Source organism: Oryctolagus cuniculus, chromosome 12 (genome assembly GCF_051225735.1).
Source record: "Oryctolagus cuniculus isolate XC-2025 breed Fujian yellow rabbit chromosome 12, ASM5122573v1, whole genome shotgun sequence".
Lineage (NCBI taxonomy): Eukaryota > Metazoa > Chordata > Mammalia > Lagomorpha > Leporidae > Oryctolagus > Oryctolagus cuniculus.
In genome coordinates, this window is record NC_142878.1 from 84,202,424 (window position 1) to 84,228,772 (window position 26,349).

The 26,349-nt window shown below is 49.9% G+C and overlaps 1 protein-coding gene across 3 annotated transcripts in view; it reads right to left on the minus strand.

Annotated features, from left to right (window-relative positions):
- Positions 1–26,349, minus strand: part of RORA (RAR related orphan receptor A) — a 760,993-nt gene that overhangs the window by 681,050 nt on the left and 53,594 nt on the right. Inside the window, exon 1 of one of the 3 annotated variants that reach the window (XM_089310499.1) lies at positions 1–17,844. This exon is cut by the window's left edge and continues 56,747 nt beyond it. The exons of the other annotated variants lie outside the window; for them this stretch is intronic. The gene's annotated coding sequence lies outside the window, so the exon portion shown is untranslated. Of the gene's footprint in view, positions 17,845–26,349 lie in introns of those variants that run through there. 3 annotated transcript variants of the gene reach the window in all.

A 26,349-nucleotide genomic window follows, 5' to 3' on the forward strand; every position in this document is an offset into this window, starting at 1 on the left:
CTCTTTTGAATAGAGGAAAGCAGATGAAAAAGAAGAGACAACAAGGGAGGGAAATGTCAGAGGGATTATTTAAAAAGCTCTTCCTGTTACCATTTTAAGGATAATTCTAGAGTGTTTTGTTTGTTTCTGAGTGTTGCACATGGTCCAATACCATTTCCACTGTGTGCATGTGTGTGTGTGTATGTGTGTGTGTGTGTGTAGAATGCGTGAGATCCTAGGTCCCCTGAGCAGTTTCTTCTAGGCAGAAAGGGAGAAACAAAGGGAGGCTTCCCTTCTCGCCAGAGGCCAGCACCCCCTACAGTACATGAGTCATAGAATAGCTCAGGAAGAGCCATCTCTATGGAGCCCTCTCAGCTTCCCTCTATTATCTTCCCCAGAGACTGGGGGAGATGGCGCCAGAGAACAGCCCAGCAGGAATCCGTGGGAGGGAACAGCAAACAGGAAGCCTGGGACTCTAGGAGGTAGAGGCAGCCTGGGAAGGAGGAAAATTCTGGTAGCTATGGCATCCTCCAAGCCATCACTTAGGTTAGGGAGGCTTGGAACTATCAAGACCTTTAGGAATCAACTCCTCCACATTCCCCACTTCATACCTAGGGTGAAAAGAGCCTAATACATTTGCCAAGATTGCACTTCTATGGCTTAGTCCTGGCCCATATCAAGGATTTGCTTTTTGAAAGAATTTTCCAGGACATAAAATACGGCCAGTGCATATTCAGCTCAACACCATCTATCACTGGCAATGAATAATGAGAAGGAAGTGCATGTAGGAAACTTGGGCACCACCAGAGCCCCAGCATCCTTCTAAATCACCCAAACAGTAGGATCATCCATGCATTTTCAAGGCAGACTAATTTACCCTTCTCCAAGCTTCAGAAAACTCAAGAAGCCCACAGGGTACGTGTAATTCATCTGAAATAGGGTACATAATCAAGACAGCATTTGCACATGGTAGGTACTCTGGATGTGTTTGTGGGATAAAGAAATGATGGACTAGCCTGGCCAAATGGGAGTAGATTATTGCGTCTGAAACACTGGGTTTGATATCTCTCAGGAAAATCAAAACAACCCCTTTGGCATCAATGAATGGCCAGGGGGTGTCAGTCTAAACACAGCTCTGCACTGGGCATGGCAACCATAGAGCTGTGTCATGTTGGAGAGGCAGGTTGGCTCCTCTGTGTTTCATCTACAAAAGAAATAAGAAAAATATCCTGTAATGTCAAAGAGTTACTTGTGTAAACTAAGTAATATGCTAAACAGGAAGCTGAATTATCAAGTTAAAAACACTGGACACAACTAGATACTTGTGCTATACAAACACAACACGTTTGCGTATTATAGCACTCTACATGGAGTTTCTCTGTAACACCATATTGATCCCCGATGCGATCACCCCCTCCTCCTGTGCGGCAGGCACTAGAAAAAGCACTGGGCACACCCAGAGAGAAAAAGTAAAGTGCCTTGTTACTGACTGTATGCAGATCTCTCCTCCTAGGGTAGAGTCGGCCCTCTGATTCTTCAGATTCTGCATCAATTAATAACAGATCAAAAATACTCAGAAAAAATTTGCATCTGTATTGTACACATGTAGCCTGCTTGCTTGTCGTGATTCCCTAAACAATAGACTTTAACACTGTTTACACAGCATTTACAGCATCTCAGGTATTCTAAGATGATTTCAAATCTATCAAAGGATGTGTGCAGGTTCTATGAAAATAAGACACCATTTTATATAATAACTCCACTCTTGATTCCAGTCTGCTGCTAAGGCAGACCCTGGGAGGCAACAGGTGATGGCTCAAGTGCATGGGTCCCTGCCACAGAGTGGGACACTTGCAAACATCTTCAATTTGGTGCAGCCCCAGCTGTTGCAGCCACCTGGAGAGTGAGCCAGCAGATACAGGATCTCTTTCTGTCTGTCTTGTCTATCTGTCTTACTGTGTCTCTCCCCTTCCAAGTAAGATGAAAGCAAATAGATAAAAAAAAAAAAAAAAAAAAAAAAAAACAAGAAGACTTGAGCATCAAAAAGTTCTTGTTATCAGTATCAATCTCAAATGGATACCAAAGGAGAACTATAGGTGTTTGAAAAGTTATTTGGTTCTCTCTCCATCACTACTAGTGACTGGCCCCAGGTTGCTGACTGCCACACAGTAGGCTATGAGATGCATGCATGGTGGAATGGATTCATGAGCTGCAAGGCAGCATGGTGTAATCATCCGTGCTTCAGGCCCAGATCAGTAAAATTCCATGATATGAGGAGCTGAAGAGGCCAGAGCGTCAGGCCTCTGAGGTATGTGTCTGTTCCTTGGTCGGAGCCAAATCCCAAACCCTAGAGAGCACGGAAAGCCACAGTTCAATTCCAAGGGCCACGCGCCAAAGCCCAACCCCAGCTGCACACTGACTTGTAGGAAAATTCACCAAACTCCCTTCCAGAAGAGCTTGCTGTGACCACTTTCCCAAACGGAGTGTTGATCACATGTCATGCTTGGATGCCAAGTCCGTGTCCACAGAGTGTGGGGTGCACAGTTCCATCCCGACAGATGTGATCCCCAGAGTGCCGGAAGTGACAGTGTGGAGTTTTCCACTCCTCCAGGCAGTGGGCAAGTACGTGACGACCTGACTTGGCTTAAAAGAAGGCCTGACATCCCCCTGCTCCCTGGAAATGTCATCTGTCCTGGAGATCAACCAGGATGTTTCCACAAGTCCTGGGTTCTGAACATTCTAGAACTGGTGGGGATTGGGCAATCCACAGCATTAACCGGATAATGTTCATCCATTCCTCCTCCAGGGTAGCTCAGATTGGCCAAACACAGTTTTAAATTCTAGTTTGTGTCTACACAGCTGTGGAGCTCATTACTTCCAGGTGGCAAGCCCTGTTTTTTATTAAATACTTGATTTTGGAGAACTTACTATGTACTGACCAGTCTTGTAAGTTCTTCACAAATACCCTCTCACTTATTCTTCATCCAGGCCTTTGACATGGATACTTGAGGATGTGGGAACTGAGACCAAAGGAGGCCAAGAAATCATTCATAGTTGGGATTGTTGTGGAAGCTGAGTGTCAGTGGAAACAGTATTTGATGAGAGACTGTGTGCTTTGGAAAGTGGAAGGACTCCATTGCTTTTCAAGGGTGAGTCACTCTGAAGCTTATTCTGTCATTTAAAGGATAAAAGCAGTGGGAGCAGGCAGCTAGCCTAGTAGTGAAACAGCCTGCCTCCTATATTGTAGTACCTGGGTTCAAATCCCAGCTCTAGCTCCTAACTCCTGTTTCCTGTTAATGCAGACCCCAGAAAGCAGCACTGATGGCTCCGGCTGGAAGACGTGGATTGTGTTCCCGACTCCTGGATTAAGCCCTGGCCCATCTCTGGCAAGCAAACCAGCAGATGGGAGATGGATTGATCGATCTCTCACTTTCACTCTCTCCCTCTCCCTCCTTTGTCGATAAATACACAAATAAACAAATGATATTTTTAAGTACACCAATAAACAAATGATTTTTTAAAGGCTACAGGGAGGATGGAGTGGAAAGGAGTGCAAGGAGAAAGTTCATGGCACTCACTTTCATATCACACTTTTCCCCAAGAACAGAGGACATAGGGGATACAAGTTGGAGATGTAGGAGGGTTTTTCTTCTGATTGAACCTTACTCATTTTAGAGTTAGACCTCAGAAAATGGTGTGCACACGGTAATGTAAAACAATATATAATTACACATACATGATATAGGTACATAGACATAAACAGAGAAACCAAGGCTTCCGGTTTCAGAACAACTCCGAGCCCTTTGCTAAATGGACAATAACCATCTCCGGCACAGAAAGCACAGCATAACTGAGCCGGCATCAGGAGTTTCAGTTCTCCAGCCCTGCTGAAGGAAAACCTACACCCTCTGAGACAACTTTCTCCCCAGAAAGGAGGAGCGTCGTCTTCCCTGTTTACTCAGCTCTCCTTGCTGAGTAGCAGGAAAACGTTAAGCCATCACTCAAACTAGGAGGAAAAACAGAGCCTTGAAAATCTACTCTCTGCCTTCTTTCTTTCCAGTTCATCACCCACAGCTATCTCCTTCTCCCATCAGATTCCCTGTCACAAACCCATGGGAAGTGCAGACTAATTTCACCCAAATACCTGATCTGCATTCTAAGTAATTAGCAAACCGGGTAACCTGCGAGATGCTGATCTTTTTTTAATAACTGCAAAAAAAAAAAAGGGGGGGGGTTGTCATGGAGGATATTTTAGTTCCAGAACACTTCCAGTCAGGAAACTGAACATCATGTTCCCAACTTGCAGCCTGCCCTGCATGGTGCATTCACGCGACATGCGGAGCGAGGGCAATGGTGAGGTTTGGCGACGGTCACTCTGGCAGTGGGGTGTGCCCCGCTTAGGCAGTTGCCCATCCACAGGGGTGAGCCACGACCAAATCCATTCTGTGCCCTTTTCCATTGGGAGTGAAAAGCACTTGCTCACTCCCGCAGGAATATGCATGGTTTCTGAGAACTTCCATCTCATGAGGACCTAAAGTTGGGCACATCAGGTGGGAAAAAGACACAATTCCCACAGAATTCTGAAAGTCAAACTATCACAGAGTGCACCCTGAGGCAGAAGGGGGTTCGGTCCAGTCTCCTGCCTGTGGTCGCTAACAGTGTGACCTCAGCTGCCTTGTCTGCAAAAGGGGCATGCTCATGCACACCTATATCAAAAGGTTGCCAGGACAAATAAAAGAAGGGATGTGCAAGGGCCACGCGATCGTAGATCAATCCACATGCGCTCTCGTGTTACACACAGCGACCACTGATCCAAGACAAAACCTCGCTGACACAAACCGAAAATCACAGCCAAGTTGCACAAATCTGCCTCCAATTACCCACGCTAGGAGAAGCTGTGCTCTGTTTAGAAACTAGCTTGCTACGTTGCTAGCCTAAGGTAGAATATGACAAATAACTATGAAGCAGGAAAGGTAACTTTTTCCTAATTTCCAAGTTCATATGACATGGTGCATCCTCCACAGTGCCTCTGTTTTAACACTGAGCCCTGCTTCACACCGTAATACCTTATGATGGGGCTGGGGCATTCACTGAGTAAGCTGATCCTACAAGGACCTCACGTAAATGCACAAATCCCATGAAAACAGGAAAAACAGCACTCTGCAAATGTGAAGCACCGAACGCGTGTGGATAAAGGGGCACCGCTGAGGAGGTGAGAGCGCAAGGCTGCTCTGTCTCTGGCTGGCGCTCACCGTCTGCTTGACCAACACGGGGATGAGTGAATGAACCGCAGTGGAGACAAGAAACTCGGGGGTGTGTGGGGACTTGGGAGCTGTGTGTGATCCAGGAGGTACTCTAATTGATGGGGAATTCTGAGTGGGAAATCTTACAGGGTGATGAAGAGGACTGTCTTCATAAACGGAGGCATAAAAGTCACAATGCTAAGTGAAATAAGCCAGACCCAAAAAGACAAGTATCACAAGTTTTCTCTTATTTGTGGCAGCTAAAATATGGACGCAGTATAAAAACTGTGAGCAGGTCCTATCATTCTGTACACAGTCACAAACAGTGCCTCACTGAACCATGTCATGTAAATGACAATATACTCTTATTTTACATGTTAAAATAAAACACAGGGGCTGGCGCTGCAACTCACTAGGCTAATCCTCTGCCTTGTGGCGTCAGCACACCGGGTTCTAGTCCCGGTCGGGGCGCCAGATTCTGTCCCGGTTGCCCCTCTTCCAGCTCAGCTCTCTGTTGTGGCCAGGGAGTGCAGTGGAGGATGGCCCAGGTCCTTGGGCCCTGCACCCCATGGGAGACCAGGAGAAGTACCTGGCTCCTGCCATCAGATCAGCGTGTTGCGCCGGCCGCGGCAGCCATTGGAGGGTGAACCAACGACAAAAGGAAGACCTTTCTCTCTGTCTCTTTCTCTCACTGTCCACTCTGCCTATCAAAAAATAAATAAATAAATAAATAAAACAAAGGGGTGGGGGATACTGAGGACTCTTGGAGTATGAGTAATGCTTTGTTCTTAATTTGGGTGTTGATTAGGAGAATGACCAGAAGTTTTAAAAATAAAAACCCACTTATAGCTGTACATGTATGTGTATTTCTTGGTATACATAGTATTTTTCAATAAAAGTTTTTTTTAAGTCTCAATTCTTTCTATTTCTTCACCAAGGCTCAAGCAATAACCTGCCCAAGGAATGCAGATTTCCAACTGCATGTCTGGGATGGATGGGGCAGCGAGGAAAACCCACCAAAGCAGCCCACTGCACATGCTGGCCAGCACTACCCACACAGGGCCAGGTCCTCATGGAAAGCTGGGGAAGCAGCAGGTAAGCTGGCAAAAATGGGGGGCTATGGGGAGCAACTCAGACTAGACTGTTACTCGAATTAAGACTTATTCTATGCATCTGCTCTCCCACAATATGGCTCTGGGAGAGGAGGAAACAGCTTCTACACAGCTGCCTCCAGTTCAACCAATAAACAGCAGAACCTGCTCCTGATTGGAGGAGAGCAGCGTACTCGGCGTGTGGGTAGCAGAGTTGGGATTGGTGGAAGAGGACTATAAAGGAGGAGAGAGACAACATGCACCAGGAACATTTAAGAGGAATACCTGTGCAGCCCCCGAGAGAGCCGGCCAGCGGTGTGCCGCTCCCCCGCGGAAGTGGGGAAAGTGGCAGGGGGAACCGCCCTTCCACGGAGGTGGAAGGGTCGGCAGCCAACCCGGGAAGAACCAGCAGCAAACCCAGGAAGGGCCGAGCAGACGAAAGAACAGTGCAGGGTCCTGTGTCGTTCCCCCACGAAGAGGGGGAGCGACATAATGGTGCCGTGACTCGGATAGGAAGCCTAGACAGGGTTTAGTGTCGTTCCTCCATGAAGAGGGGGAGCGACAGGGGGCCAATTCCTACCCAGAGCCCAACATGTGAAGCAGGAAAAAGCCGAGCTGCTCTGGATGAGGCTGTGGCAGACGAGACGACGCTGAGGCTAGAAGGAACACGGCTCCCATGGCCCTTCCTGCTGCCCAGGTCCCCGAGCTGCTCCGAGGAGAAGAGCTCAGGTTGGGACCCTCTTCTGAACATCTCTGACAGCTGCAGGGATCCCACAGTGCAGTGCCTAACTGGAGTTACACAGCAAGGAATGACAGAGGAAGACTTTGGATTTGGGATTTGTTAGACCTGGGCTCCAAGGCCAGCTCTCCCATCTTCCACGTCCATCAACCTGGCCCAGTGCAGAACCTCCCTGAGTCAAGTTTTGGCTTTTGTGAAACAAGGCTATGGACTGTTTATCTCAAAGCCCGGCTGTGAGAACTTGATGAGATACTGTATGTGCGGCCACGGAGCGTGTGCTCCGCAAATGTCAGTTTTCCTCCATTCCTATCTTTTCCTAATGTTTTATTGCTTTGACTGCTCTTATCGTGACTATTGGGTTTGGGTGTGCACAAGTACAAAAATAGAACCTCCAAAAAAAGGTCCCGATGGCTGATTTGAATCGTTCAACATTAAGCAACTTAGATTGTGGACTGAACAGAAAATCTGAAGATGCTAATTACTGGCAATTTCTTGCCACAGCCAATGTGAACTTCAAAACTATTACAGTCCAAAGATAAATCTCTCTTCCTACCTATAAAATAAACTCATGAGATCTGAAAAAAGTACAGTGATACATTGTGGCAACAGTTAAATAACTTATGGCATTCTTGTTATAGACTGGACATGTAGTCCCTGAAAAAGTAGGTTTGTGAATCATTTCCAATCCTATGGAAAATGCATAAGATAGAACATTTGATGCAAAAGACAGAATGCAAATGTATCAAAATAAAGGGTATATATACATTCAAAAATGCAAAAAAAAGATTGTTTCTAGGAAAATTTGTTATTTTCTATCAAAATAGGGGCATATATTTTGTCTGTAGTGAGAAATAAAGATGGTCTTAAAACTCTTTCCCAATGCAGAAATGATGCAGCTGCCACAAGCTCTCGAATTTTCTTCGCAGTGTCATGTCACCTGTCGCTTGCCACCTGTCACAGGCACATCCGTGCAAGCACCCTGAGCCATCATCGGCCCCACAGAAGGATCTGCCTGTGAGCACTTGGTCCAGTCCTCAGTATTAGCTCACCACACCAGTGATGGCTCCCAACAGCTGATGTTGCAAAAAACAGAACATTTTGAAAAGAACTGTTTAAGTCCATCTGTGTTTGTACAGAAGCTTGTACTGCCAGGTCATACATGCAAGCCCAGCCGTAAGGGTCAGGAGGTTCATGGAGGTGACATCACCGGTGGGGGCATTTGGAGTGTACATAGTCCTAAGGGCCTCTCCACGCTAGTCTCACGTGGAGCACTCTTGGCAAGGGAACCCACTATCTTTTTTTGAAAAAAAAAAAAATATTTATTTGAAAGACAGAGTTACAGAGAGAGGTAGAGACAGAAAGACAAGTCTTCCATCCACTGGTTCACTCCCCAGATGGCCAGAACAGCCGGAGCTGCGCCGATCCGAAGCCAGAAGCCAGGAACTTCTTCTGGGTCATCCATGTTGTCTGTGTTTCTGGGCAGGAACTTCTTCCAGGTGCAGGGGCCCAAGGACCTGGGCCATCTTCTACTGTTTTTCCAGACCATAGCAGAGAGCTGGATCAGAAGAGGAGCAGCGGGGACTAGAACTGGTGCCCATATGGGATGCCAGCACTTCAGGCCAGATCTTTAACCTGCTGTGCCACAGTGCCGGCCCCAGGAACCCACTATCTTTGAGTCATGGAGGGGGCAGCAGGCAGCCAGGCACAGTACTCTCTTTCAGTCCTGATATTTAAAGCTAAGTTTTATAACGAAATAGCATTTTAGATCGGGCTCACCTCAAGCTCCGCTTCCTTTTATGGCTAAAGAAACTGAGGTAGAAGAAGATTCGGTGTTTCATCTCTGGCCCCACAGTGAGTTAGTAAAAGAGCTGAACCCTTAACTGAATGCGCCACACACACAAGCCGACCCTTTGTCTTCCTGCAAGCGACTTGGCCAGTTCAGTGAGTGAGCTCTCTTTTACCACTTCCCAGTTATTCACAGGTATTCAACATCAAACCAAAAATAAGTCAGTACCACTACGAACCTGGAAGAACGCAAGGCGGTTATATGCTCTACTGCAGAGGGTCAGAGGCTGACCTCCCATCCACCTACTACTCACTGCACACAGACCTCATTTATGTGGGGTGACAAGTTAGTGAGTGGGGTTCTACTACAATTTGACTTACTCTTTTCCAACTGACTACTCCATTTACACAGTGTGTTTGTGTACCTGAGCTGTTTTCACATCGGAGCACGGAGGATCCTTAGGAACTCACCAGGCAGAGGGCCTGGGCCCAGAGGAAGTGCCAAGAGACATGGCGTTCTGGTGGTCAGCAGCTTGTCAGGGCCACGCCAGGCTAGGGAGGGGCTCATGATGGGGCAGGGTACCTGTGCCTCTCTGGTCACAGGCAGGTGAGTTTCCAGAAGCTGTTGTCTCCAGGAGAAGGGAAGGCCTCGGAGGGCAGGACACATGGAAGGCTCTGGAGTTGGACAAAGGAGACCAGGCAAGAAAACAGCAGCAGCCAGCAACACAGAGCGGTGAGCCTCATCTTCAACCAGAAACATTTTGCAGTTTACACTTCCTCCTGGGGGCACAGGAGAGGCTGAGAGAGGACACCAGAACTTGAGAGAGCAGATACGTGTGGAGCTGGGCAGCAGGTGGCACGGAAGCCGCGGTGGCTGCCGGGACAAGGGCGATTGCATGGAATGTGTCAGGGGACACCTTCTCATCTCAGGACCAGCCTGCAGCTCAAGGACAACTCAGTCCCACTCACCCAAGGAACCAAGCAGAGCTCTCTACGTAGGTAGCGTTTCCTTCTCATACAGCAGACCATCACCTCTGTGTCACACAGGGGGAAACTGAGGCTTAGCAGAGACAAAGTGACTTCTCCAAGGGGCAGAGCAAGTATGTGATGGAGGACTTGATCCAAATTAGATTACTGAGGCTCAGTAAGTGACAAAAGAAAGCAAATACTTAAGACAACACCCCCCCCAAAAAAAAAACAACTAAAAACAAAACAAAACAAAACAAAAAAAAACAAAAACAAAAACAAACCAACCATCTAGATCTTCCAAACCACAAGATTTTACAACCACAACACAAAGTTCCTTTCTCGAGGGAGTTAGGAGTCTCTATCAACCGAAGTGCTAGTCCATCAGGCCAGGTGGCTTGAAATCCTTTCTCGGGGCGCTGTATTCTCAACCGTGTATTCACCAGTGCTCCTCCCGCCTCTGACTGTAAGGTCCCGTTAGAACTTCAGTGGTGTCATCCATGTTGTCTGTGTTTCTGCCCTCCTCAAACCCCACATCACCAGCAGGTGCTGGCAAGCTGACAGCTCTCACCCACGGGCCCAGCACTCTGCCTTGCATCCACTGTCAGATGGGTCTGCAGCACCAGCAGGATCAGAAGGAAGGCAACGGGAGACACTGTGGTGCAGGGGGTTAAAGCCACTGCTTGGGCAGCACACACCCCTATCACAGTGCCTGGTTCAAGTCCCGGCTCCTCTACCTCTGCTCTCTGCTAATGCACCTGGGAGGCAGTGTATGATGGCCCAGGAACGTGGGTTCCTGCCACACAGGTAGGAGACTTGGACAGCCTTCTGGGCACCTGGCTTTAGCTCAGATCAGCCCCACTTGCTGTAGGCATTTGGGAAGAGACCCAACAGACAGAAGTTCTCTCTCTCTCCCTCTCTCTCTCTCCTTCTCCCCTTCTCTGTGTCATCCTGCCTTTCAAATAAAAAAAAAATTTAAAGAGAGAGGAAAAAAATTTCTTTTTCCCAAGCAGGTGTCATTTTAAAAAAATTAAGAAGAGTAACACAACTCCAATAATGCAAACATCACCCTTAGGGATCCCACTTCAATAAAAAGACAAGACGGGACTGTAATGAAGACACTGCTTTATTTTATTTTATTTTATTTTATTTTATTTTATTTTATTTTATTTATTTGACAGAGTTAGACAGTTAGAGAGAGAGAGACAGACAGAGAGAAAGGTCTTCCTTCCATTGGTTCACCCCCCAAATGGCCGCCATGGCTGGCGCGCTGCACCAATCCAAAGCCAGGTGCTTCCTCCTGGTCTCCCACGCAGGTGCAGGTGCCCAAGCACTTGGGCCACCCTCCACTGCCTTCCCAGGCCACAACAGAGAGCTGGACTGGAAGAGGAGCAACTGGGACTAGAACCCGGCTCCCATATGGGATGCCGGCACCACAGGCAGAGGATTAACCAAGTGAGCCACAGCGCCGGCCAGAGGACACTGCTTTAGATGCTCTTAAATCCTGTAAGTGCTTCATCCCTGGTGGGCGGAACCACAGGCTGGCAACCCCTTTACTCCCACGTGGCACTGGTTACAGTTTTCCTCAGCCTCTCATATAGCCATCATAGATTTTGAATTGGGAAGGCCTAAATGAACACCGTCTTCTATACCACATCTGCACCTGTGAAGAGCTAAAGAGACCTGGGGCGTGAGAGATGGTAGAGACGGACGCAGCTGGCACAGAGAGGTCGCCCCTCAGTACTGAAGACCACCCTGCGGTCACGGCCTGTGCCGCACCCCAGGAGGATGTGCAATTCCTGTGGGAGCTGACACAGCGGAACATCGGGCTGGTCACTGCAGGGCAGAGGACCTTCTCCAAGGCAGACTGGGAGCAGCCGGCACCACCTCCCCGACTCCGCAGCTCCCTGCCACCCTGGGAAGCTCCCGCCAAGAAGCTGCTTCCCTCCCCAGGTCCTCCTCACAAACCGCAGGAGCACGGGGCTACAGGGTGAAAGCCAGCACACGTGGGCTGCAGCAAACTCAGCTTCATCCTTTCCACCTTCCTGCTGCTGAAATGCAGGGAGTGGCTTCCCCATGTCAGCAGGACCAGGACGCCTGGTGTCCGGGGACGCTAGTCAGTGTCCCAGCAGCTGTATGCGTTCTCACCTGAACAGCGAGCCGTGGGTGCGACTCCGGCTGTCACCCACCGCAGTCACTTCCTGCTGCGAGTGCAGCCCTGTCTTCACCATGGTTCAAGAGCAGCTCTGTGTTAACTGGGCCCCCTCTGCATTTCTGGGACTTTCAGCTGCCATGGCTCACTAAGGAGTAGTCCTTCTTCTGATCCCTTCTTTTGATCCAGTGTTTTTAACCCAGACCAAGCCCAGTGGTCGCTGGTTTCCAAAACTTTTCCTGTTCCTCTGTAGAAACTGCATCAAAAAGAAAACCCATCCCAAACTCCAATATGTAAATGAGATCAAAGACCTGGGGTCCCGTTCAACCCCTACCCTAGAGAACCAGCTTTTGATCGCTCGAGAGTGGAAACATGGGAACAGGACTCGGGACGACAGTTTTTTATAAATGACAGGGAAAACCACATCCCATCCTAAACACGGGAGCTGGCAATCCTCGGTCCATTCCCAACCACACAGGGCAAGTGGCAGTGTTTAACTTTTTTAGCCTGCCTTATAAAAAGTAATATTTACCACCTAATACGGGCACATGTAGAGATCTCATTTAACCTCCACAATTACCCTCTGACGTTTGCAGATTTTTGGCTCCCTGATGAAGAATGTGAAACACAGAAAGGTTAAGTCACTTTCTCAAGGTTACACACACCTGTGTGGCAGAACTCTGACTCTGGGGCCAGGCTGGACTCGGAATCCTTCACTCTCAATACAGATGCAGGGCCTCAAATCCACTAGCCTGGTGGGGATCCAGAGTGCAGTCAAGGCTGGCGCTGTGGCATAGCAGGTAAAGCCACTGCCTGTGGTGCCAGCATCCCATATGGGCGCCGGTTCAAGTCCTGGCAGCTCCACTTCCGATCCAGCTCTCTGCTGTGGCCTGGGAAAGCAGTAGAAGATGGCCCAAGTCCTTGGGTCCCTGCACCTGTGTGGGATACTGGAAAAAGCTCCTGGCTCCTGGCTTCAGATCGGCCCAGCCCCAGCTGTTGCATCCAACTGGGGAGTGAACCAGCAGGTGGAAGACCTCTTTCTCTCTTTCCCTCTCCCTCTCCCTCTCCTTCTCTCTCTGTGTGGCTCTGACTTTCAAATAAATAAATCAATCTTAAAAAAAAAAGTGTGGAGTCATGGACCCACTGGGAGAATATTCCAGAATGTAGAGGAGGAGTGGGACACACAGAGAACGATGCCTTTTGTTCGTAAGATACTGAAGCATTTTGAGATCTGCTTCCTTCTGAGATATGGGGGACCCTGATGAAGAGCTGAGAACGACACTGAAAGCTTCCAGGACCAGTTCTGACCAGTTTCCACTGCACACTCACTACCTGCCCAAGCACCACAAAGACACAAATGAACAAGACCCAGTTTAGATTTCTGCATAATTTCCCTGTGTCAGCCTAGAGAAGGGCCCAGGGGCAGGGACAGAAATGAGCCCTGGGACAGACGCAGAGCGGCAGAGGCAAGAGAGCCGACCGGAAGGCAAGGACTGCTGAGGGGAGGAGAAGTAAAACTCACACAGCATTTGGGCTTTTCAGAGGAGCTGCACATCCACGGATCGCTATCTCTCAGTGCTTTTTAAAAACCTCATAGCAACTACAAAAACAAGGCTTCAAGGCGTAGGGCCAGCATTGTGGTGCAGTGGGTCGAGCCACCGCCTGCCATGACGGCATCCCATTGGAGTGCTGCTCCACTTCTGATCCAGCTCCCTGCTCACGTGCCAGGGAAGGCAGCAGAAGCTGGCCCAGTCCTTGGGTTCCTGCCACTCATGAGGGAGATCCAGATGGAAACTCCAGGCTTCTGCCTTCGGCCTGGCCTGGTCCCAGATGATACAGACATTGGAGGAGTGAACCAATAGACAACAGATGGCAGAATTTCTGTCTCTCCCTCTGTCATTCTGCCTTTCAAATAACTAAGCAACAACCCTTAAGAAAACAAGGCTTGCAGCTAAGGAAGTTGGGGTGTCAGAAGGGTCATCTTACCCCACAGCACGGAAGTAGTTAGCAATGGAGCCCAGGGTAGGATCTGAGCCCCAGGATTCCAAGCACAGTGCTCATGCCTCCCTGCAGGGGGCACTGGGTGACGCAGAAGAGACCCTTCACCTGTCACCCACATCAACGCTTCCAGCCAGTAGTGGTGATGCTGTTTTCTCTCTTCCACCTCCACAATCAAATTCACCACCTCCAGCCTCATCCCCACAGCCCCATCACCAACAGATCTCTCAGCCTAGCTCCTCCTCCCTCCTCTCCAGACCAGCCCTCCCTGGAATTACAGCAGAGAACAACCAGGAAACAGCAGTTACATCTCAGCCAGCTGCAGTGACACCCATGCGGATCACAGAATCGGCTGCACTAGGCAGCTCTTCTGTTCCCAGTTGGGTCCCTGTTGCAAGGACATCTCACCAGGCTGTGGAATCAGCTAGAACAAGAGCTTCTGTAACAATCACAGTTCAGTTGGTACCCAGCAGGTAAGCCCCTTAAATGCCAACCCATAAAGAATTATTAAGAATCTTCCACTACAAGTCTCAGAGTGTCCGAGTCATCTCAGCTTCCAACTGTACCCAGAAATTTGTGTATTCCAGACAGAAATTTCAATGATCTTTCTCTGCTAGCTGTGAACAGTGTTGAAGTACTCAAAGCAAGCAGTGTCTCCATCATTAGAGCTGTCCAGGTTAATGCTAAACACATGTACCCTTATTTTAAATATTTATAAGCTTCTAAAACCATCAGGGGATGCAGATAACTTCACTAAGATTTTTGGCTTGGATGGAGAAATTCACAGCATCTGCCAAAGCCATGAGACCTGCAATTTGGTTATATGACCACCAGGTGGTGACAGTGTGCCGTCACCCAGGACCAGCGAGGCTAGCTAGCATCAGGAGCTTCCCCCACTTAAAGGCAACCTCAAAGACAGCCCTGGCTTCATCCCCTACCATAATGCAGAATGCTACTCTTCACCCAGCAGGCCAACCACCAGCTCTGGGTTAGGTCCCACCTACCCACATTCCTCACCTGGCATCTGGTGCCCTCTGCAGCACCCACACTCGCACAGGCCCCAACCCAGCTTTCCCACAGGGTCCTCATGTCCCAGCCGCACTGAAAACATTTCCCGCAGGTTCACTCGGACACAACGTTTCTGGCTTCTGTGCATTTCTTCTTGCTTTTCGGAGATCTGCAGATACCCCTGATGCCCACCCATCCTTTCCAGCCACACCAAGGAGATCCCTGCCAGTCACTGCTCAGAGCACTGCCACCCAAGGAGGTGTTAAGGGACCAGGGCTCTATCACTGTATCACGGTGATGTTGCTTCCTGAAGAACCTGGCCCAGTACAGCCATGGAGGGAGGACTTTAAAAACATCCCATGCTTCCACACCAGGGCAGTGTAGCCTGCGCTAGTCTTGAGATTTTTAAGATAAATAAACGAGTGTATTCCTAGGAGCCGGATCACAGAGCCGGCCGTAGCCACTCAGCCAGATCCCGAAACCTCTCGCCAGGCCATTAAACAGCACATGAGGCGTTTTATGATGCTCCTTCCCCCCCCGCCCCCGCCCCGGGAGTCAGCTCGGGGTGGGGGAGAGTGCCCTGGGCTTGAAATCATCACAACACGGAGTCTCCACCATACTCCTGGCAGGTCCTGGCAGTGTTTGTGCAAGTTTCGGAGCCTCCATCTAGAAAAGAGGGAAAGGGCTGTGTCCCGGAAAGCCTCGCAGCCTCTGTGGGATAACGGATGTGACAGCATCTCGCCTGGAAACCACCTCCGAGCGACCGCTCCATAAGGACTCATTTGCTTCCCACATGGACTCTGGGATTTCACACACCCCCTCCCCACCACCAGGACTCTGTACCTCCCCCCATGCGCTCACAACAGATCTCTCCTTAGAGTAAATGGTGAGCTTTCTGTATTACTCCTGCCGGGGCAGGAGGAAGGCCCTCAAAGGCGGGGCTGGGCCTGCCGTCCCTATACCACTCCGCAGCCCCTAGCGCAAGCTGGGCCCCCCAGCAGGTGGACGCTGCCCTGGCAGCCATTGACCTGGGCTCAGCACCCCACCTCCTCGGCCCTCGCCGTCGCCATGCTGGCTCGCTCTCGCAGCCCTGCGTGCAGCTTCAAAGGCAGTCTGGGCTCCTTCCAGCCCTGCCTTAACTTTGATGTTCAAAAACACCCAGTCTGGAGCTTAGCACTTTGGGTTCACTCCCCCCGCAGCTCCTGTCTTGGCTGCCCCGTTGGCCCCGTCTTCCAGGCTCCCCGCCCATCCGTGATGTGTGCAAAGGCAGATGAAGAGCGGCCGTCCCCTCTGTGCCCATGCGGGGTCCTGGCCCCTCCTCACACTGGAGACAAGCTCCAGAGCTGCAGGCGGCGGCGAGAACACTCGGAGGCTGGGTCCCGTCCTGGAAGCCTTGCCCGGCCTCCCTGCTTCTCCATTGTTGTTGTTGGAATTTCTTTTTCCTTTCCCTAAGAGAGAGCCCTTGGCTCTCCTTCCATCTGCTGGATGCTGAAGCTGCTTCCTGTTTTTCCTTCAACACTACCTCGGCCACTGCCTTCCTTCTGCGCTACCTTTATGAAGGAGACCCAGCTCCCAGCCCGGGGAAGAGCGAGTCCTCTGCTGCCCCATGGAGCTGCCATCCGTGCTCCCAGGGTGGCACCCGGCTGATGGTGTCAGAAGCAGCATCCTAAGAGCTCTCCTGGCTCTGGAGTCAGATGTGGCTGTGAGCCCCAGTCCACCGTGGCTTTTGGGCAGGCTCTGTGGGCCCAGGTGATCTGATCTCACTCATCTGTCAAAGGGGTGAGTACTAAGACTCCCTGTCCTTGCTTCTGACGGCCATGCCCCAAATTACCTGGTGGCTACAATCAACACAGATCTGTTCTCTTCCTGTCCTGGAGCCCAGGGGTCTTCACTTCGGGAGCCGGCAGGCCAGCTCCTTCCAGGGGCTCTGGGGGGATTGTGTGTTTTCTTGGCTTTGCCAGCATCTGGGGGCCACCTGCACATCTGGGGGCCACCTGCACACCCTGGTCCTTCCTTTCATCTTCAAGGCCACCAGGCAGTGCAGCACCTTCAAGTTCCTCGCTCCCTCCCTCTGTGTGTGCGTGTGCGTGTGTGTGTGTGTGTGTGTGTGATGTCATCAGATCACCTCCTCCCACTCTGACCCCCCGCCTCACCCCTGTGAAGTCCTGGGATTACAACGCGCTCGCCAGATCATCCAGGATCCCAGGCTGAGCGCGAGGGCCTGATCTTGTCGCATCAGCCAAGCCCCTTTCCAGGTGCTGTGCTGCACCACACCGCAAACCAGAGCTCTGGTTCCAGTCCCAGCTGCTCTGCTTCCAAGCCAGCTCCCTGCTAATGTGCCGGGGAAGGCACCAGAAGATGGCCCAAGTGATGTGGGAGACCCAGAAGAAGTTCCTGGCTCCTGGGATCAGCCTGGCCCAGCCCTGGTTGTTGTGGCCGTTTGGGGAGTGAACTAGAAGATCTCTCGGTCTCTCCCTCTCTGTCCACCCACCTTTCAAATAAGTAAAATAGGTCTTTAGAAAAAGCCCTTTTCTGTGCAAAGAAACATACTTACAAGTTCCAGGGATGAAGAGGTGGATGTTTTCAGGGAATATGACTTGGCCTACCACACTCCTCTCATAAGGTTGATATGAAAATGCAAAAAAAAAAAAAAAAAAAAAGCAAGAATGCTTGTCCAGTGCTCAGCACCATGCCTGGGACAGAGTGAATGCACCACATTCTTGGCCATTATTCTAGCAATGCACCAACATCAGCATGAGCAGTGGGAAGGGAGGGAGGGGTCAACGCTTACTCAGGGAAAGCAGGGCCACTTGCTTCAAACTAGTGGAAGCCTAAGGAAGCATTCCTGGGGCCGCAGAGTATACAGAGACATCCTTTTGCAGTTTCCCATCCTTATCTTCCACTACAGAAACAAATGTTTGGAGGCCAGCTTCGTGGCACACCTGGTTCTGCTGCCACCTGTGATGCAGCGTCCCACGTCGGAGCCACAGTTCCCATCCCAGCTACTCCACTTCTGATCCAGCTCCTTGCTGGTGCACCTGCAGAGAAGGGGGAACAGAGGATGGCCCATGTATTTGGGCTCCTTCCACCCACGTGGGAGACCTGGAAGGAGTTCCAGGTTCCCGGCTTTGGCCTGGCCCTGTCCTGGCCACTGCAGACATTTCAGGAGTGAACCAGTGGGTGAGCGATCTCTTTTCCTCTGTAACACTGCCTTTCAAGTAAACAAAAATAAAATCTTTCAAAAACTAATGCTTCCTTGGCACCTACTAGGGACTGGTATGCATCCTTCCTCATAACAGCCTTGCTTAAAATAGGTCATTGTAGCCCAATTTCAAAGGTGGAGACGTTGTAACTTAGCTTACCAATCTGTTCGGCTCGCTCAGCAATTGACCAGCAAGTCTCTCTTGTCTGGCTCCACAGTCTTCCCAGGGCTCAGGTCTTGGCCACGTACCAACTCATGTGTGCTTGGACAGCACCAGGCCTGCTGTGCCAGGAGCCAGCAGGGTCTTTCAGGGCAGGAAGCAGGTTCACGCTGCTCCAGCGTCCTCCACAGCCGTACGCGCACCCACAGGCACAGAGTGGGCAGCCATGTCCTTGCTGTTCTGCTAAGAGCATGGCAGCAGCCCAGGGAGGGGGAAGCACTGCCAGAGCAGTGCCTCTCACCCTGGACAGGCATCAGCCCAGAGTTCAGTAGGGTGAAACGTGCATTTCGCAGAAGCTCCCAGGTGACACGGCTGATCGAAGCCCTCACTTGGGAGAACCACTGTTCTGGGGTGTTCCGGAAGTAGACTCACCAGAGAACACGTGGCTCAGATGTGTGGTATGAATACTCACTGGTCCCTATCAGTCTCATCCACAGAGCTCCCAGCACCACTCCCACTCCCACTGCCCCTCCCCAGGGAGGAGGCCATGCCTTTCACACGCTCCTCCCACACGCTCCTGCGCGGCGCCTGCAGGTGGGCCTACAGGAGACGCCGGCTTTGCTGGCTGCATCTTTCCAACAGAGACACGGATCCCGGGTCCTCCCAGTCTCATCCACTCAGCGAACAAGGAAACACAACACAAGGCACAAAATACTGTCTTGGAAAATGAGGCAGTGGGGTTGAGGAGCCATCCCCGAGAAAAGGCAAAGGTGCAACAGGCCCATCTCGCCCACAGCTCCATCTAAGCCACAAGCTGGCCAGAGTTCAAGTTCTCACATGGGCCCTGGTGGTAGCACTTAGATGTGACCCCATAGGCTGAAGGGCATGGCCATCATATTCTGGAACAGCTGCTGAAGATTTTCAGTTTCACTCAGGGGACTAGCTGCAGCGAGGAACGTTCCCTGAGAATAATACACATTGTAGATATATGAATATATTTCCATGAGAAAACCAGGGTGAAGGAAATAAAAAGACAGGATCATGTTCTGACAAAGCAGATGAATATTTAATATACTGAAGCTTCTCTTTAATAGAAAAAAAATACTCTTCCCAATGTTGCGTGCTTCCTATAGGAGCAGTAGCTTCCTACAGCAACCTCCGTACAGACTGCCAAACATCACAACCACCCACATCGATACCATGTACTCCACGATCCCCTTCTTACAGTGGCAACAAGACCAGCTGCTACGTGAAAGGACCATGAAAATAAATAAAAATCAGCAGTCATAAACAGCATATTGAAAGCATGAGGCCGTGTGAAAGCAGTTGGGTTACCATAGGCTGTCGAGACCAATCCTAAGACAGGACGGAGTCGGGGAAGATGGGAAGACCGCAGGACAGCGGCCAGCAGGAGCTGCTCCCAACCCGGAGTTCAAGGGGAATTAAGCGGACTTCTCAGGGGCCTGGAGGCACAATTCTACTTCCGGTTGACCCTTGCCACCCCCAAGAGGGACCAACACACAGGCTGCTTATCAGGACTATCTTTAACTTCCTGGCAAGACAATCCAGAGCAATGGGAAAACAGCCCGAAAGGAAACACAGAATCCCCTCCGACCCCTCTCCCGGCCAGTCACTTCTACTCTTTTCTCTTAGCTCCAGTTCCAGGCTAAACCATGCTCCAGAGGCGGCGCGTGCAAGTCCAGAAGTGCTCTGAGAAATTCGCATGTCTGGCCGGAGAGCTGAGTAAAGGCTTATTTTTGCTTTCTGCTCTGCAGGCTGTGCCCAAGCAAGTCCTCTGTGAGGCCCTTCCTGGTTTCTCCCCTCTACTGTGGTGATGAATACCCCGAGGGCTGACACGGAGCAAAAATTACTTAAGGCCACACAGTCATTCTTCCACGAAACAACTTAACACTGACTTATCTTTTAGCATTTTCTTTATACCAGGCACTGTACCCAGAGTCTCTCGTGTATCCGTCAGCTCAACACTGTGTGCTGGGGATCACTAATAACCTCATGTTACACGGAGCAAAGAGAATCATGGAGGAGAAGTAACTTTCTCAACATCTGGCCTCAGGGCAGTGGTGTGGTTGCCTGGGAGACCTGCATTCCCATACCAGAGGGCCTGGATTCCAGTCCTGGCTTGACTCCTGAGTCCAGCTTCCTCCTAATGACATTCTGGGAGGCAACAGGTGATGCCTTGGGTAGTTCAATCACTGCAACCCATGCAGCTTTGGCTTGGCAGAGCCCTAGCTGTTGTAGCTTTTGGAGAATCAATAGTGAATGGGAGAGTCTATCTCTCTCTCTGTGTGTGTGTCTGTGTGTCTGTGTATGTGTGTGTGCATGTGTTTTTCTTTAAAAAAAAAAAAAAACAACTCAGATCTGCCTCCAATGTGCTGCCCGAGCTCATGTATGTCACCATACTGTATTAATACAGTTCCAGAATAAAGAGTGAAGTAGTTAAACTACTTACAAGACTAGTTAAGGGAGCTGAAGACTTACAAAGGTCGAATGCATGGGGCCAGCGCTGTGGCGCAGTGGGTTAAAGCCCTGGCCTGAAGCGCTGGCATCCCACACGGGCACTGGTTCTAGTCCTACTCCTCTTCCAATCCAGCTCTCTACTATGGCCTGGGAAAGCAGTGGAAGTTGGCCCAAGTGCTTGGGCCCCTGCATCCATGTAGGAGACCAGGAAGAAGCTCCTGGCTTCTGGCTCCTGGCTTCGGACTGGCATAGTTCCGGCCGTTGTGGCCATCTGGGGAGTGAACCAGCAGATGGAAGACCTCTCTCTCAGTCTCTACCTCTCTCTGTAACTCTTTCAAATAAATAAAATAAATCTTAAAAAAAAAAAGGATGAATACATAACTTGCAGCGGAATGTTCAAAATGCCTCAAACAATGTCCTTCCCCTGCAAGCCTCCATGGACTCTTGGCTATCCTGGATCCCACACAGGGAACTATGGACCTACAGCCACCTGAACATCATTTGCAACGTGGATCTTGGAACGGGGGTGGGCTTGTCCTACCCACAGGCCATAGGAAGCCCACAAAATCATTTGGTGTGGCCCTGCCAAGGTAATGGCAGGTGGGACTCAAAATTCAGTAACTCTACAGCAGGTTGATTTTTAAGCTGATAATTTTGTATGGTCCATGAATGATGACATAAACATCTGAATGGCCCTGAGCAGAAAAAAGGTTCCCACCCCTGACAGCACAGAAACAATGAGGATCAAATCTTGTCTGATGCTCTGTGATATAAGGAGAAGACACAGGGAAAACACTGAGCGACACTCAGGCTCTTCTTACATTGGCTCTCAGCATCTCTTCACATCCTCCTTCCAGAACTGCATGCCACAGGCTGAGCCTGACTCAGCAGGTGAGGGCCTGAGAGTCCAGGCTTCCCCAGGGAACATCACTGGCAGGGAGTGCATGTCAAGTCAGTGGATTCTCATCTCCTAGGTGACAATCCATTTCCTGGGCTCCCTATCTTTACCTCTGAGCTTTGTGCCATTGCTGGTGCCCATTCTACAGCCCGAAATGCATGTCTCGTGCTTTCCTTCCAGTCCTGGCTTCAAGGCCTCCTCTGGGAAGCCACACCTGCTGTCTGCATTGGTATGTGTCCCGTCCCACCTGCCCCCATGGAACACAGCTTACCACACGCTTCCATCACAGGGAGATGAGGCCAAGTCTTGCCCAGTGAGCCACTGAAGAACAGGACTGCTTCTTACCAGCCCTTGCTTGTCTGCCTCTTAGCAAAGGCCCTGGCCACACAAGCTCCTTAATAAGGATTAGCAGGTTTATTTTGTCACTGGCAACTGGCAGTAGCCACTGTCCCCAAAAACAGATTTCTCCCCTCTCTGGCTGCTTATGCCACGGGCGAAAACGAGGGAAGGGGGGATGAGAAGGAACAGGAAAGGGGCACATGCACAAATTAAAGAAAGCTAGAAAAAAATGATGTTTCATTTTTTCTTTTAAAACAGTGATCCAGGATTAATAACACACCAACGGCTCCCTGGAACTAGTCCATCGCGGTGATGAAAGCTTCCTGTCGTACACTCTGACAAAATGCTTTCAGATTTGCATTTGTCATCATTATCACACTTCTCATACCTGAGATGCAGCAAATGACTCCTGAGCCTGCTCCCACCTGCCCAGGCCCTGGAAAACCTCAGCCATCCAGCTTCACATCTTCACACCTTCACCTTGGCTGGGGAAGAGATTTATTCAGATTCCCAGCTGATGCCTGTGGAATGCCCACTGCATCCCGGGGACTGAAGCCCCCAACCACGTGCATAAATGCGAATGTCCACACAGCCCCCTGAGGTGACAGCACCACTGTTTGTCAGATGAGAAATCGGAGCTCAGAGAGGGCAACAGTTCCCCACAGTTGCATGGCAGCAAAGCTGGGGTCTAAACTCCTATCTGCTTGGCTGGAAAGCTTGTGTTCTTAACCACCTGCTCATTCTTTGGTGAGGAGATGCGCAAGATTTTGCAATGACATCCAAATTCCAGCAGCCAGCTTAAAAGGACCTAGCTTTGCATCCCGGCCACTGGCCCTACACAGAGCACAGAGCTCATCATGCGAGGGCACCACCTCTAAAGGAAGAGGCAGTGCGGGCTGTGTCCGTGGTCCTGAAAACCCTGAGCTCAAGTCCATGAAAATGTATGACGGTTGCCCAGCCCTGGCTTCAAGCAGCTCAACAGCCAAGCTGCTGGTGAGGACAGCATCTCCAAAGGTTTTGCAAAAGGAAAGGGCCAAGGATGTCGCTCCCCGTCTTCGTGGAGGAACGACACAGGACCCTGCGTTGTTCTTTTGTCTGCTCGGCCCTCCCCGGGTTTGCTGCTGGTCCTTCCCGGGTTGGCTGCTGGTCCTTCCTGGATTGGCTACCATCCCTTCCACCTCCGTGGAAGGGCGGTTCCCCCTGCCACTTTCCCCACTTCCGCGGGGGAGCGGCACACCGCCGGCCGGCTCTCTCGGGGGCTGCACAGGTGTTCCCCTTAGATGTTCCCCTTAGATGTTCCTGGTGCATGCCGTCTCTCTCCTCCTTTATAGTCCTCTTCCACCAATCCCAACTCTGCTACCCACACGCCGAGTACGCTGCTCTCCTCCAATCAGGAGCAGGTCCCACAGTTTATTGGTTGAACTGGAGGCAGCTGTGTAGAAGCCGTCTTCTCCTCTCCCAGCGCCATATTGTGGGAGAGCAGATGCATAGAATAAGTCTTAATTCCAGTAACTTAGTCCAGTCCGGGTTGCTCCCAGTTGCTCCCCACACAAGGAGACCTGGGAGATTCCCTCACTCCGCTCTCCTACTCTGAAGGCAGGGAAACTGAGGCACACGGGAGAGAGGTGTTGGCCAGGTCATGTAATTAAGGAGCTACAGAGCTAAGGGTCAACATCGAGTTTCTACCTTCATTTTTATTTTCTAACCATGTAAGGCTAAAGAATCACTTGGAGCAGTGACATATTAAGGGACCAGACAACAACAGCAAAAGGAGCAGGAGGTCTCTGCCTGGGGTGGGCACATGGCATAGAGGTTAAGTCATGGCTTCTGACACCCACACTCCTCATCAGAGTCCCCGGTCCAAGTCCTGGCTGTCCTGCTCCTGATATACCTTTGTGCTAATGCATACCTTTGTAGGTAGCAGATGATGGCTCAAGTACTTGGGTCCTTGTCACATACACAGGAGATCCAGATGGAGTTCCTACTCTCCTGGCTTCATCCTGGCCTACCCTTGGCTGTTGCAGGTATTTAGGGAATGAGCCAGCAGAGGGAAGATTTCATTCCATCTCTCTTTCTCCCTTTCAATTAATTTCCTGAATTCTTACACATACCTATAGCCAAATGTGCACAGTCTTTAACAAAAATGGAACACACACACAGTACTGATTTTGAAACCTTTATCACATGACCTGTGTGGAATGCACTCTCAAGTAGCTGGACTCAGTTCTATTAAACACTGCCTGACACACCTGGTCAGGAGGTTGCATGTGTATTCCAGAACATCCTGCTCTTGGTAGACAGTCATACTGCAGAGGGTTCCTTCTACACGCCACCCTGCTGGCGTGTAAGTAACGAACTCTGCCCTCTGAGGTGTGAACTCTAGCTCACTTAGTTTCATATGGACCAAATTTAAAACATGGTCTCCCAAATGGGAGTGGCCGGGGCATCACTTGGTTTTCACGGAGTGAGTTCCATTTCCTGTATACACAACGACTAGCCAAATTGCAAAACTGAAATGCTTTTTGAGTGGCTCCCTAAAAAATCTGCTCACTAACCAGTGTGATTTGGGACAAGAGACAATTTACCAGAAAAGTGGGAAAATAATAGTACTTATCTTGTTTACCTGTGTAACTCATAATTAAATGAAATGATGATATATGTAAGTGCCTCAAAAAGTTCATGGAAAATGGCATTAAAAATAAGTTTATTTTGGTAGTCCCAAACTTAGACATCTATAAAGTGCCTAACATGTTGTTTGGCACATTATAAACACTTAATAAAAAATAACTATTATTACTATTGTTATTGAAATTACAGCCGGCATTCATAGACTATCAAAAGAGGTAACACAGTTTTTTTTTAAAGATTTATTTTATTTATTTGAAAGATGGAGTCACAGAGATACGTAGAGACAGAGAGAGAAAGGTCTTCCATCTGCTAGTTCACTCTACAAATGGCTGCAACGGTGGTAGCTGGGCTGATCTGAAGCTAGGAACCAGGGGCTTCTTCCAGGTCTCCCAAGTAGGTACAGGGGCCCAAGCACTTGGGCCATCTTCTACTGCTTTCCCAGGCCATAGCAGAGAGCTGGATTGGAAGAGGAGCAGCTAGGACTTGACAGGCCCCATATGGGATGCTGGCACTTCAGGCCAGGGCTTTAACCTGCTGCACCACAGTTTTAACACAGTTTTAACATGAATGCCTAAGTTTCATGTATCATGAGCTCTTCTTAACATGCTACCAGACTCTGGAGCATCTGTCACCCCACAATTATTGAGTGCCCATTCCCTAGACGGGGAGAGGAAGGCTGCCAAAGGAGGAAGCAGTGTTGGTCGGTCTTAGACAGGTGTTAGTGGGTGAAGATTTCAAAGATACCAAACCCCCCATGACTGTTCAGTGTTTATCACGAGTCTCTGTGAAATGGTGGAAGGAGTTCTGCTGTTGAAATCCAGAACTTTCTGGCATCGACAAATGAGGCTACTTCCAGTAAAGGAAACTTGCTGCCCTGAGTTAAGGCTGAGTATCAGAGTGAGCCTAAGAGGACTTAAAAGAAAACACAACTAGAAAAGCAAGTATGTGAGGCTGAACGTTTTTAGCAATCAGTTTTTAACAAGACTGACAGGCTTGACTTTCTCACCCTAGACTTTTCCACCTTTGAACATGTTTGTAATCTGCATGGTCTACACACTCCAGATTCTGTTTTGAAAGGGGAACTTTATAAATCACTGTATTATTACTACAAATAATTGAACCAAACACTAATTTGTGGTAGCCCACACGCTCACAACTATGCGAAAAATACTGTTGTCAGCACCAGGCCCCATTTCCATCACATCACTGCTTCTACATTCTAATGGGCATCCAAGTGTTGCAAATCCAGGGAGCAGGAAGCATAAAGAAACTTTTTAAAAATGAAAACAAAGAACAGAGGTAAAGTGAGGGAAGGATGGAGAAACAAGGACATGAAGGAAAACATATTCCTTCCATCTTTGTAATCTCAGCCTTAAGAAAGACTCCAGAGCTCCAATGCAAAGTGCACTGAGATACTCTGATTCACTGTTAATGTTGTTAAAGGAGAGAGAGAGGAGGAGGGAGAGAGAGAGGAGAAGGGAGAGGGAGAGAGAGTGAGAGAGGGAGAGAGGGAGAGAGAGAGGGAGAGAGAGAGGGAGGGAGGGAGGGAGAGAGAGAGGGAGGGAGGGAGAGAGGGAGGGAGGGAGAGAGGGAGGAGAAGGGAGAGGGAGGGGGGGAGAGAGAGAGTGAGAGAGGGAGAGAGGGAGAGAGAGAGTGAGAGAGTGAGAGAGGGAGAGAGGGAGA